The sequence below is a fragment of the Macaca nemestrina genome, chromosome 5 (genome assembly GCF_043159975.1).
Source record: "Macaca nemestrina isolate mMacNem1 chromosome 5, mMacNem.hap1, whole genome shotgun sequence".
NCBI classification, from domain to species: Eukaryota; Metazoa; Chordata; class Mammalia; order Primates; family Cercopithecidae; genus Macaca; species Macaca nemestrina.
The window spans coordinates 141,962,004-141,974,902 of NC_092129.1; the positions used below are offsets into that span (position 1 = coordinate 141,962,004).

The following is a 12,899-nucleotide window of genomic DNA, read 5'->3' on the forward strand; positions in this document are numbered from 1 at the left end:
AGCAGGAGTATTGATTGAGAAGACCCAAATGTCTTAAACTGCATGGAGGAGGCAGGTGAAGGGGGAGGAGGAGGGACAGCCCTTGAAGACTACTGCGGGTGGGGAGGGGGAGGGCACGTTAACATACTCTCCCCTGTCACAACACTGCAGGCTGAGTAGTTCCTAGAAAACACTTCGCTCCGATGATTCACAAGAAGGCTGCCAGGAGAGAAGCAAGGCAGCCTACTCCTCCTGGCGTCTGGAGAAAGATGCCTTGACATAGCCCATTTCCCGAAGCGGAGGGCACCAGCAGGCCCCTGTTTATATCCCTGAAGGGTGTCAAGGAGACACTGGCAGTTTCACGGGCTCCGGATCCAGGGAGCTAAAGCAAGATTAGGTCTCTTTTACAGCAAACCAAAGCCCGGGGATGCTTCCACAAACACCTGCCTGTGCGCACCAGGGCGCGCCCCCCTGTGTGTTTCTGTAGCTTCGTTAAGTCCAAACAGGAGCGTGAGGAGGACACCTAAAGAGCTGAGCGCACTTCGCCTCCCTCTTGGAACAGCCCCCACCTCCCACTCCCCGCTCCGGCTGGCAAAGCCAGAGCCCCCGAAGGAGGCTCCAATCTCTTCCAGCAGGAGAGATCGGAAGGAGCCCACACGCTCGCACCACTGCCGCTTGGGCCCGCGCCTTCCTCCGCAGGTTCTCGGCTGGAGCGCAATGCCCTTCTTCCCTTTCTGATATCTGCCCGGGGTGCCTGGGCGGAGCTTGGAAGCTGGATCCCTCCTCGCCACCAGACACCTGGAAGCTCAGGCTCCTCAGCTCTTGGGTGGTAGGTCATCGCAGCCCCCACTTCCAACCAACACTCCCAGCTGCGCTTGTCACGCCTGCGGCGGACAGGGCCTCCCATGCGCCTTAACTGGATGTGAAAAGTTAATTCAGGTATAAACGTGAAGACTTAATGAAAGGAGAGCGCTGCGGCTTAATTATGCCCCTTTCGGCCAAGGGAACGGGAAGAACCCCCGCAGCCCGGGGCAGCCCCGCGTCAGCAGCTCGCCCGCCAGCCGCCGCCGCCGCTGCCGCTGAGCCTTGGCCTCTCTCTGGTGCTTTTCGGGGCAGAAGGCAGGCAAGCTCCTTCCCTGTCTAAGAGGCGCCTGGGGGCTGGGGCGGAAGAGGTGCAGTATTAATTATGGCGTTTTGGAGAAGAAATCTGCAGGGGCAGCGATAAACAGATGCGTGGCATGTGCTGTACTCTTGCCAGCAGTGAGTCTGACTCCTCCCACTCACTCCCCAAATCTTCCATCTTGCTGCTTCTCCTTTGGTGTATTTGACCCTTCACTGGGTTCTAAGACATGCTCCTACCCTCAAGGCCCTGGAGCATAACAGTTACTATTACTACCACTACTATCATCATCGTCGTCATCATCATCATCATCATCATCATCATCATCATCATCATTTATTTACTGAGCAGGTCCAATGGGCAAGGCACTGTGCTAGCAACATTACAGGTTATTTAATTCCACATTGTCAGCAATTCTGTGGGGTGGGTTTTCTTGTCCCCATTTCATTGATGACGACATGGGGGGTCAAAGAGGTAAAACTAAATTGTCCATGACTGCACAGCTAAGAATCAGTAAAATTGGCCTTTGATTCTTGTTCTCTCTGACTCTGAGCTGTTATGCTGCCCACCCCATTAGCTGCCCTTTTTTTTAGAAAAAAGTCACAGCTCCAGTGATGGAAACAGCCCCAAGTCATACTCATGCGTGTGTAATTCTCTGCAGACAGCTTACGATGCTTAGAAGTTCCAAGCAGGATTGCAGGAGGCTTAAGCAGTCAGGAAGCAACTCCTGCCTTGAGTGGTTTTTTAAAAAGCACGGAGACTTCCTTCCTCATTTCCCCACCTCCAGAATCAGCACAGATTTCCTCCTCCCTCTCTCCACCATGACCCCATCCTGGGAATTCACATTTCTTCTATGATGGGAGAAAGTGACCCAACTAGCTCCTGGGACCTGGGGAAGGAAGCTGCAACCAAAGTGCCATTTTCCCATCTATGCAGAATGCCGCATCAATGATGAGTACCCTGTCATGCACGCTGGAGCAGAAGTGACCTTCATGCCCTCATTCCCCCTCCCAGAGCAGACGATACAGAGCGAGGGCCCTGGAATCTGACCCACGCTGCGGCTGTGTCTTGGGGACAGAACTGTGTCAGTTAGAGTAGGGATTTTCCAGGGCAGGTCACATCAAGAGATTTTTCCCTCCACAGCCACATTTCTGTGCTTCACTTCCACACTTCCAGCCTGAGAGTATTCAGGCTGGTCAGACACTGCCTGGAAGTCTCAAGGGCAGCTGCCATGGTCAGCAAAGCGGACTCCTAACCCAGAGAGCCACCCGATATGCTGGCAGGTAGGGAGAGGGTGGCTGGTGGAGGTTAGAGGTTCAGAGAGGTCAGGAGACATGCTCAAGGTCACACAGTAATTCAGCCCAAGCAAAACCACAAATTTGCATTTCTTGGCTCCCAGTGTAGGCCTCTGCTCCTCAGAGCTCCTGCTGAACTCCATATTTTTCCTCTCTGGGTGAGCCTTCAGCCCAGGGAACCCCCATTTTAAGGATATGCAAATTGAGACTTAGAAAGGTAGGTTGACTTGCTCCAGACCTCCCAGTTAGTAAGTAGTGGGACCTATATTGGAAATGTGAGGCAAGTCAGGGTACCTATGGAAAAAGGGTGACTTAAGTTTCACTCAGTGTATATTTATAGGATACCTACTATGTACCAGGCAGTGCAATGAGAGTACCGCAGTAAACAAGAGAGAAGGGATCTCAGCCCTCATGGAGCTCACAGTCTAATGGGGCAGGTGCCTGTGCCTTCCATGAGACATGGTAGAAATTGGTGTGGGTTTTGTTCACCTCTGAGTCTTCTACAGTGATGGTTCCCCACCCTGGCTGCAAAATAAGATCATCTGGGGAGTTACAGAAACAAACAATACCAGGGTCTCACTCCAGACCAACAAAACCCATATCTCTAGGGGCGAACTCTGGGCATCAACGTGTTTCAAAAACTCTCCAGGTGATGGAAATTGACCACAAGGGTGAGAACCACTGTTCTACAGCTGCTACAAGAGCACATTGAACAAAGCAAACCAGAATGTGTGTCTTCAACGAAAGAATCTGGGGAGTGTGGCTGCCATCAAGATTGCATATTTGGGAGTAGTGGTGCCCCTCAGAAGGCAGGAGTGGAGGGTACAGAGGGCTGCTGGGGTGACCCCACACACAGGCCTCTCTCAGATGACAGAACCAAGGTGGCAGAGTGACAGGCTGATATGAATTACATTAAGGCTTCTGGCGGCCATCTGCCTGGAAAGAATTTATTTATTTATTCCAGTTTCTAAAGAAGGGACTTTTGCCAGAGTGAATTGAGATGTACCTGTAAGATTTAAAGCATGAGTTAAAATACATAAAATAGAGCATGGAGCAATTAGAGTGGCAGGAAGTGGCTTCAAGAAAGTTCATAAGCTCTGAGTGTTTAGACTGGGAAGAGACCAAATACCAGGCAGGGCCTTGCCCAAGGCATTGAAGGTCAGTAGTGAAGAGGGAAGAGAGTGTCCCAAGGTCCCTGCTCTTCCAAGTTGAATGTTGAGAGATGGTCTCTAACCACATGGAGCTCCAGGCTGAGGGAAGGCACAGCTCCATCCTCAGGGAGCCCCCGCAGGCTGAGGGGGAGATATAGCCCCATCCTCAGAAAGCCCCAGTCTGAGGGAGATGCAGCCCCATTCTCAGGGAGCCCCAGTCTGAGGGGAAACACAGCCCTGTCCTCAGGGAGCCCCAGTCTGAGGGAGACACAGCCCCGCCCTCAGGGAGCCCCAGTGTGAGGGGAGATGCAGCCGCGTCCTCAGGGAGCCCCAGTCTGAGGGGAGACGCAGCCGCGTCCTCAGGGAGCCCCAGTCTGAGGGAGACGCGGCCCCGTCCTCAGGGAGCCCCAGTCTGAGGGGGACGCGGCCCCGTCCTCAGGGAGCCCCAGTCTGAGGGGGACGCAGCCCCGTCCTCAGGGAGTCCCAGTCTGAGGGGGACAGAGCCCCGTCCTCAGGGAGCCCTAGTCTGAGGGGAGACGCAGCCCCGTCCTCAGGGAGTATTGTGTTGAATGTGTCCACATTCACGTGTGTGAGCCTTAAGTTTATTTGAGGTGAAGGTACCAGTAGAAGTGCATGTGGTTATTCATGTTCTCACTAGAAACTTTGTTTGTGGAGGCTGAATCCCAGAGTTTTAGTTGGATTTGTTTGCTGTCCTTTTCACATTTGTGATTTAGTAACACTTTGTCAAAAATGTCTTTTTTTTTTAAGTCTCTTCCTACCAGCTAGTAGCCAAAAGGAGACCCAGAAGTTACATGTTTACCAATAATAATAAAAGCTAATATAGCTTTGTGCTAAGAACTCTTTTAAAAACTTCATGCATCATAAGTCATGTAATACTTTTTTTTTTTTTTTTTTTTTTTTGAGATGGAGTCTCACTCTGTCACCAGGCTGGAGTGCAGCGGTGCGATCTCAGCTCACTAGAACCTCCACCTCCTGGGTTCAAGTGATGCCTCTGCCTCAGCCTCCCGAGTAGCTGGGACTACAGGTGCGCGCCATCATGCCCAGCTAATTTTTGTATTTTTAGTAGAGATGGGGTTTCACCATGTTGGTCAGGCTTGTCTCGATCTCTTGACCTTGTGACCCACCCCCCTCAGACTCCTAAAGTGTTGGGATTACGGGCATGAGCCACTGTGCTTGGCCAAGTTATGTAATTCTTACAATTCAGTTTGATGGATATTCCCAACCTATATCACACAAGAGGAAACTGAGGCACAAAACCTAACTCCCTGGATGTCACATAAGCAGGTTAGAAGCCCACCTGGGTACAAACCCAGATGCTCTGAAGTGTGGGGCCGATTCCTGCTGGCCACCCCCTGTCGTCCCTGAGGAACTTCAAGCCCCACTGTCAGGAGTGTGTTCAGACCCCACCACTGGGAACCGCGTCTTCATTTTGTGCCACAGGGAGTCAGGGTCCTGGGTCAGATACCAGCTCAAAATGTGACCTGGTATAAGTCCCTTTGCCTTTGGGCCCTCAGTTTCCCATCTATAAATGAGGGAGCTGGGTTGGATGGACCAGGAACACCTGGAGAAACTTTCAAACTGTGGTCTCCTGAGGATTCTAATTCAGCGATTCTGTGTGGGCTCCAGCTGGTATTGAGGACTCTAGGCCACTGTCAACAACAAGATGAGAATCACAGTATGTACTGTAGCAGATGTTAGCAGATATTATTTATTGAGCATCTATCATGTGCCAGGCCTTGTGTCAAGTGTGCTTTACAGAGATTGTCGCATTTTAGTGTCACAACAATCCTGTAACAAAGATGCTGTTTTAATCCTAATAAGGCTTAGAGAGGTGAAGTGGCTTTTCAAGGATACCAGCTAATAATTACAATAGCCAGGATTTGTACACAGACGTCATGACTGGAGCACTCACGTTGTATATTCGTTACACTACACTATTCCTTTGCTTGTTCAGCGCACTGCCTTGCCCTCCCCCAGGCCTTGCTGAATGGGCTATGGGCGATGTGACTTATTTCTACAGCTCATTGTGCCAGGGGTGGGCAAGTGTCTCAAACTAGCCACTGAACTGGATGGCTAGTAACCAATCAGTGTTTCTCTTGAGAACTTGAACTGAGATATTGAGAAGAGACATTGAAACTTTGGATGACATTGAGTCCCAGAGTGACAATTTCAGAGCTGGAGCCAGATTTGGCACCATAAGAACTCAAAGTTCCGTTGACACTGAATTTATGTGGAGCTTTTCAGAGGAGGCTGGTTTGCAGAGAGGAGAATGGAACAGATAGAGTGAAGAGAGACCAGAGATGAGAAGGAGAGGAGAAAGAGAGAAGAAAACCTGCGGGATGCATTTCTAGGCCCCTGGAGACCAGCCTGCACTCCCTGATATTAGGACGCACATTCTGTACCAGTTCCTTTCTAATAAATACCTTCTACTTATGCGAACTCCACGGGTTTCTGATCCTGGGACTTGAATTATTCCCTAAAATACTTGTCCCGAATTCCCTACAAAGTTTTTAGGATCAAATTAGCTCATGCGCATGAAAGAGCTCAGTGACCTGCAAGGAACTATACCAATTATGAAATATCTGGAAAAAAAGTTCTAAGTTTAAATATAATCAATGGATCACTGTGAGAAGAACTCAGAGATGGGAGACTTACTGTGGGGAGAGTTTAATGAATGGCGTTCTACAGAGGCAGTGGTTCTGCACAGAGATTTGGAGAAGATATAGGATATGGATGGCAAGAGAGAGAAGACCCTCCAGGTAGGGGAATAGCAGAGGCAACCAACCCTGTGAAGAGCGTATATGGGTGTGCGAATGCAGAGGGGGCAGCAGGGGTGGCAGGGGATTACTGTGGCTGCTGGCTAGTGGGGGTATATTTGGGGAACTCCAGTGAGTGGATGTTTATTGTATATACTGGGCAATAGGGAGCCATTGGAGTTATTGACCAGGTGGTTTTGGGAAGGCAGAAATGATCTGATGAATTAGTTGGGGATGGGGATGGTGAGAAGTAAGCAGGAAGGCATTGTAAACTCAGAAGGCCTGGAAAATCACGCAGGAGAGACTGCATGAATGAAGAGTAACCAAGACTAGGTAATAGGTTGTATGTGGGTCACCTATTCCTTCATTCAAAAAACTTTCAAGAGCCTTACTATGCCAGGCACTGTTCGAAGCCGAGGCGATTTAGAGTGAATGAGACAGGTGTGGTTCCTGCCCTCTGGAAGCTTACAGTCTGGTAAGAGAGACAGACATTAATGCAGTGATGCTGCAAATCAATAGGGGATCACATATAGCAAGACGAGCCTGTTACAGCAACTTGATCAAATTGGAAAGAGGGAGGAAGTGGGTCAGGGAAGGCTTCCCTGAGGAAAAGAGGTGTCCCTGGGATGCAAAGTCTGAATAGAAATGTTCTAGGTGTAGAGCAAGTGGAAGGACATTCCAAGTTGTGAGAACAAAGGCCTGGAAGTAGCTAGGACTCAGAGAGAGCAAGGAGGTGGGGAGGGTCTTGGTAAGAGAGGAGGCTGGGAAGGCAGGGGAGGACCTGCAGGGCCTGGCAGGCCATAGTGAAGATTTTGGTCTTAACTCTAAAAACAGTAGGAAGCCAAAGGAGCAGGGATGAGCTTGATTCAGTTTGTGATCCTAGAAATCTACTCTGCTTGAAATCTGAAGAAAGAATAGGAGTGGGTCCAAAGACGATTCTCGGAGGGCAGTTAAGAAGGTTTGGCTGTAAGCCATGGAAATGAACGCTGATTATCTCAGCCACAAAACGATTGACTGGAACCAGTTAGCACACTCACAGAACTGAAAAGAAGGCTCTGGGGACCTTGGTGATTGGTTTGGGTTTAAGTCCCCCAAGACTCTTTTTCCCCTTTGTCGTCATGTTCTCGGGTCTCTCCACATGCTGAGGATATGGCTGCCAGCTGCTTTGGGGTCATATCTTTATATTCATTGCCCAGAAAAAAAAGAGAATATTCTGCAAAAGGACTCTGATTGAGCCCCATGCTTGGCCTCAGGATCTAATGGGATGGGAGATACAGTGGGGCAGGAGTACTGGGACTGACGACCACACCAAAACCAGATGGAGCCTGGGAAGAGCACCTCCCTAAAGGAAGGGGTGAAGGACTTGGGGGATTCTCCTGCCAGAAAATGACAGAAGGGATATGCACAGACAGAGGGGAAAATAGACGTTTAATGCAGAAGCGATGGCAACAATCTAGATGGGGAGAAACAGAGCCCAGAGAACGGTTTGAAGGAGAATGGAAAGGAAAGGGACTAGCATGGATGAAGTTACTGTGTGCCAGATATTGAGTTGGGTCATGTTCCTTATTTTCACAACAATTCCATGACGTAAGGTTAATTTTATAGAGAAGAAAACTGAGGCTCAAGAGAAACAGGGTTGCTTGCCTGAGATCTCACAGACATTCAATGGAGGGGTTGAGAGTTGATTCCAGGATTTGGGGGTTAATTTCAAACCCTATGCTTTCTCGTAGTCAATGTGTATCTTCCCTGGGAGTGAGTTTGGGTGGAGAAAATAATATTGGCTTTTGACACTGACTTTCCAATTACAGGGAGGCCAACCAAAGAGCATAGCTTTGGAAACAGCTTAACACCCAGGTTGACAGAGAGAATGAGGGGTTCAGTCTAGATTTGGAAGTTGAGAGGTCATCTGGCAGGCTCCCAAGGCATGTGAGTCCCCATTAAAATGGATCTCTGTGCACCGTCTACCTCCTTTTTCTCCCCCATGCTCCCCGCCCACCCCCCCCACCCCCGCCGCGATGTGGTTACCTGACTGGCCCAGTTTTTGCTGATCTTCTAATTAACAAAAAAGCCAATTGCTTGTTTTTTTTAATTCTTATTTTAGGAAAGGAAGCAAGATGATTTTGCACAGGTTTGTCTGATTGCTGGATTAGCAGGCGCCTTCCAACTTGCTTAATCCTTATTTAATTCCTTGATCAACCTGGTTCAGCTCAAAACAGCCTGCGCCTAGAAAACTCAGAATAAAAGCTGTGTTTTCAGGCATTAAGCACTGGCATTGTGTTTATTCTTTAATGTGACCAAATGTGCCTGTCTGTAATGAGAGCGACAGGCATACCAAGAAGTGGTTGCCAGATACAGAATTCAAAGACTGGGTCTGGAAAATGAGGTCAAGGGGAGACGGAAAGGGGCATGAACTTGGGGGTGGAGTCAGGAAGGAAGTGTGACTGGATACTGTGCCCCAGGCCCAAGCAGAGACTGCTCAAATCATAGTTAGGGTTCAGATAGGAAACAGATGCCATATGGCAAGTGAGGAGTTTGTAGATGATTTAATAAAGGGACCATTTAAAGAGGAGGGCAGGGTACAGAGAAATCACAGGAATAATGTGGTGTCCAGGGCTAGTAACACAGAGGCCATTCTCACTCCTAGATCTGAAGGGCCAAGGGGATGGAACAGAAGAACAATGACCAGAATCCAGAGGCAGAACAAACTGTATGAAGAGAACCACTGGACAGAAGCTGCGGCCTCCAGGTGAGGATCCTGCAGGGTGGGAGCTGGGAATGAGCACACCAGTCTCATTCTCCTTCCTCCTCCCATCTCCTGTTGGTGTTCTTCATTAGCAAAACCCAAATGGAAGCCTGGGGGCAGAAGGCCCAGTGAGGGATCCCATAGACTGGACAGGGTTCTTGTTGGGGAGGGGTTGGGAGGAGGAGCATATACAGAGGACCCAGCACAGCTCCCTGCAGTCATCCTCCTGGCCTCTCTGGCTGTGGGCTGTGGAGAAATGCTATGTGTGCATGGGAAAGAGGGGAAGGAGGACAAGCTTCAACCTCAGTCATTGCTGTCTGAGCCTGGCCTTCCAGCTTCCTGCACACCCAGGCTTGCCAGTCGTGTCTCCATACCCTTCCCTCCTTTCCTTACCTTTACCAATGTGTATTTGTCTCTCAGGGCTTGTTAGGCAAGTGGAACTAGTCTGACAGATAGAACCTGGTTTAGATGTGTTTCCCCTTCATGTTCCCATTCATAGAAAACCAAAAGCAACACTTGCCTTTTAGGCCCTGCTTTGGACTTCAGGGGAGTTTGGACACAGCTCCTCTGAGGAAGAGGAGAATCTACCTGACCCAGGTGTGCCAAGCCTGCCTCCTTGTTTTGACTCTCATCTTTTCCAAGACCTGAGAATTCCTCAGAGTGGAGCATAATCTGGATATGCTACCCTTTTCTCACTCCTGACTCCATACAGACTGCCCATCTCTCTCCCTTCCTTCTAGGAAGTCTTCCCTGATTACCCCACCAGCATCTGCTCACTTCTCTGCACCATCAGCAATCATCATTCACAGGTTCCTGTTGCTCCTGCATATGGTTCTGGAAATGTGGGTTCTAAGCCCACTGGACTGTGATCACTTTCATGGAGCATCTCTTTGGAATGTCCCCAACTTTTCACCATCTGCACCAGCTGAGCCAACATCTCTAGGACATGTGAGGTTGCAGGGGAGGTACGGTGTTCTGCACAATCAATCATCTAACCTGACCCCAGAGACACAATGCTGAGTAGTAAAACATAATATATTCAGGGTTCCATGGCTTTGGGAACAGAGAGAGACCATTGAACCAAGTTCTAGTTCTGGATTTTGAAAACTGAGATTGTTAGAATTGGAAAGAAGCAAAGAGATCACTTAACCCAATAGTTTACACTAATTTTTAGCTACAGAATCTTTTATTTCCCACAAATTAAATCTTTTGTGGATTCCAATAGCTAACAGAGAAAAGGCAGCTTCTTTGATTAAGGAGGTTTAAGGGTCAGAACTCCACTCAGCCTCAGCTGGTCTTCAGGTATGAGAGTCAAGGGCTTTATGTGGCACAACGCCAAATCTCTGAGCAGCCCCAGTGTGAACATTGAGGCCACAAAGGAAGGTAACTTGTCTTAGCTGGTTGCTGGCAGAGGAAGAACTGGAACCCTGGTCTCAGCATTCCCAGGCTGATGTCCTTTCTTTCTCACCTGGCCTCTTCTGAAAGTCATTTGCCTTGGTCATTCGTGGCCCAGCTCTCTCCCCTCCCTGTAGACCAAGAAGCCAGGTCTGTGGGGGGACAAAGCATAGCCCATGAAGCTGTGCTGGGTCTATGGGGAGTGCTGGACATCTGGGACTGGAACAGACCTCAGAAGCACCTCCTGATTATACCCCCAGCTCGTTAGACCCCAGTGGCTGAGCAATCCAGTTGCCAACAATCCCGGCCCAGGACTTTGGGTTGTGAAAAGCCCAGGCTGGATTCTCTCACTCTTATATGAGTGCCTTCCTCTGACCTCTCAGGAGTTTATTGGTGACCTGGCAACTTGGCTGTGTCGAGATCCTGTGTGAGGTTCAATTAGCATGCAGGGCCAATGCTGGCTGGCTCCACGTATTATTTGCACAGGTTAAGTATTCCTGATAAGGCTTCTCAAATCAAAGGGCTGAAATGAACTTAATTAGAACTTGGAATACTCAAGGTAGAGATAAAAGGAAGCACCTACAGTTCTCTGAAACAACACACTGGGGGTGGGGAGAGCAAAAAGGAAATGGTGAGGGAACTGGTCCCAAGCCATGATAAAATCCTTCCGTGTGCAGACAAGGAGGCTGGAGGCCAGCCCTTGAGTCCTGGTCTTCCTTCTAGGGATCTTCTCTTCCCACCAGACTTAAACTCAGACCATCTCCCTGGAAAATGAATGTCAAGTGTACTCAGGGGTCAAGCAGCATGAGTGTGAGGAGAGTGGGTGGGTTGGCGGGCAAGGAAAGGAAAGGGAATTCAATTTTTATTCCATTTAGAAAGACCAACAGCCCCCAGTGCTCATAATTTCCTCCAGGTTGGGGTAGGAAATGCAATCATCAGAGACGGCAGCTTCTTAAGCCTGGGTAAGAGGGCAGGGGAAAGAGAAACTAGTTAGTTTTCTCTAATTCTTTCAGATTTTCGTGTTAGTTCTCTCCCAGATTCTACACTTCCAGGGGTCTGAGTCCCTTCTAGTGGCACTTTCAGCTCATTCCGCAGTGGGATAACTAGAAGACACTCTGCTATTCCCAGTGGGGCCGGGACTCTTGGTGCCTCACCCATGTCCCCACACATGCTCATTGCTCAAGCGTGAGGTGTGTTCTGCACAGGGCCCCTGGCCTCCCCAGCAGGACCGAACCCCAGTGGCCCACAGCCGTCGTCTACTCAATACTGCACCCTGAAGTGGCTGCCTCCCTTCCCCGCCCAGTTCCATGCTCCCTGTGCTCATGGCCCAAAGAAACCACTTGCATTCAAATCCTTGTTTCAGAATTTCCTTTGGAAGATGCAAGTCAAGATGCTTAAGAATAAAGAATCTTCAAAGAATGGGGGTGGTTGTTATTATTTTCCTCCTCAACTTTCTCACAAGCTTGGACTGAAACATTGCAGCTCCTGCATGATCTCCCTGGTCTCACGTCTCTTTATCTCTCATCTGATTGGTGCTGAACCTCCGGGGGGTGTGACTCACCGTGGCCTCCTTTTCAGCTTCTGCCATTGCCACTGGAGGTCATCTCATTTCGGCCTTGGTCTAGAAAGCAGTTTCAACTCATGTCCACTTGCCCACATGATGCACTGGTAGCCAGAAGCATGGTATCCCCCAGAAGCCCCCACTCGTACCCTTTGCCTGCAACCCTAACCTCTGACCCCTTTGAACCCCAGTCTCACTTCTCTGTCTCTAAAGTCTTTATCCACTCTCTGCTATGGTTAAAGATACATATCTTGTCTTGGGGAGGACATTTGAGAGCAGAATCTAGGTTGGATTCATCTCATGGCCTGTACAGTCACAGACATTGTTGCCCTCAGAAACATTTCTCCCCCTTCCCCTGTTCTGTTCTATAATAGGGGGCTGACCCCTACTGGCTGTGTTTCTCAGGCTCCCTCATCAGCTTGACTGTCTTCTGGGTCCACCGATAGGAGGCCCTGATGAAAATTGGAGGGTGGGAGGAAGGGAGAGTGTTTCTGCTTTTTATTTCCAGCAGTGCCTGCCTTTCCTCTGGTTCTAGTTTCCTTCTAACAGGCTCATAATGTTCAAGGTGACCCCTACTGCTAGGGTTTGGTGATTTCCTTCTTTCACCTCCAGCCCTAGGGGTGACAGTGGCTTTTTGCTATTGCTAGCCTTGCTGTTGTCTTACTTTCCCCTGTTGACTTCCCAGCTCCCTGCATCATCCAAGCAACCAATTTTCTGCATTAAATTCCCTCTGGTTCTGTACTCTGAGTGGTTTCTATTTACTGGGTTGGACCTGCCTGATTCATGTGCCATTGCCATATAACCCTCCGGATGCAGATCTGTAAAATGGGGGTAACATTAGAATATACCTCAAAAAGTGGTTATGGGGGTCATACGAC

The 12,899-nt window shown here is 49.4% G+C and overlaps 1 long non-coding RNA gene across 1 annotated transcript; it reads left to right on the top strand.

Moving 5' to 3' along the window:
• Positions 1-8,131: 8,131 nt before the first annotated feature.
• LOC139363182 (uncharacterized) lies at positions 8,132-10,784 on the top strand. Its single transcript, XR_011623135.1, has 3 exons — positions 8,132-8,248; positions 8,967-9,068; positions 9,593-10,784. It is a non-coding gene; the product is annotated as an uncharacterized lncRNA (long non-coding RNA).
• The last annotated feature ends 2,115 nt before the right edge of the window (positions 10,785-12,899 follow it).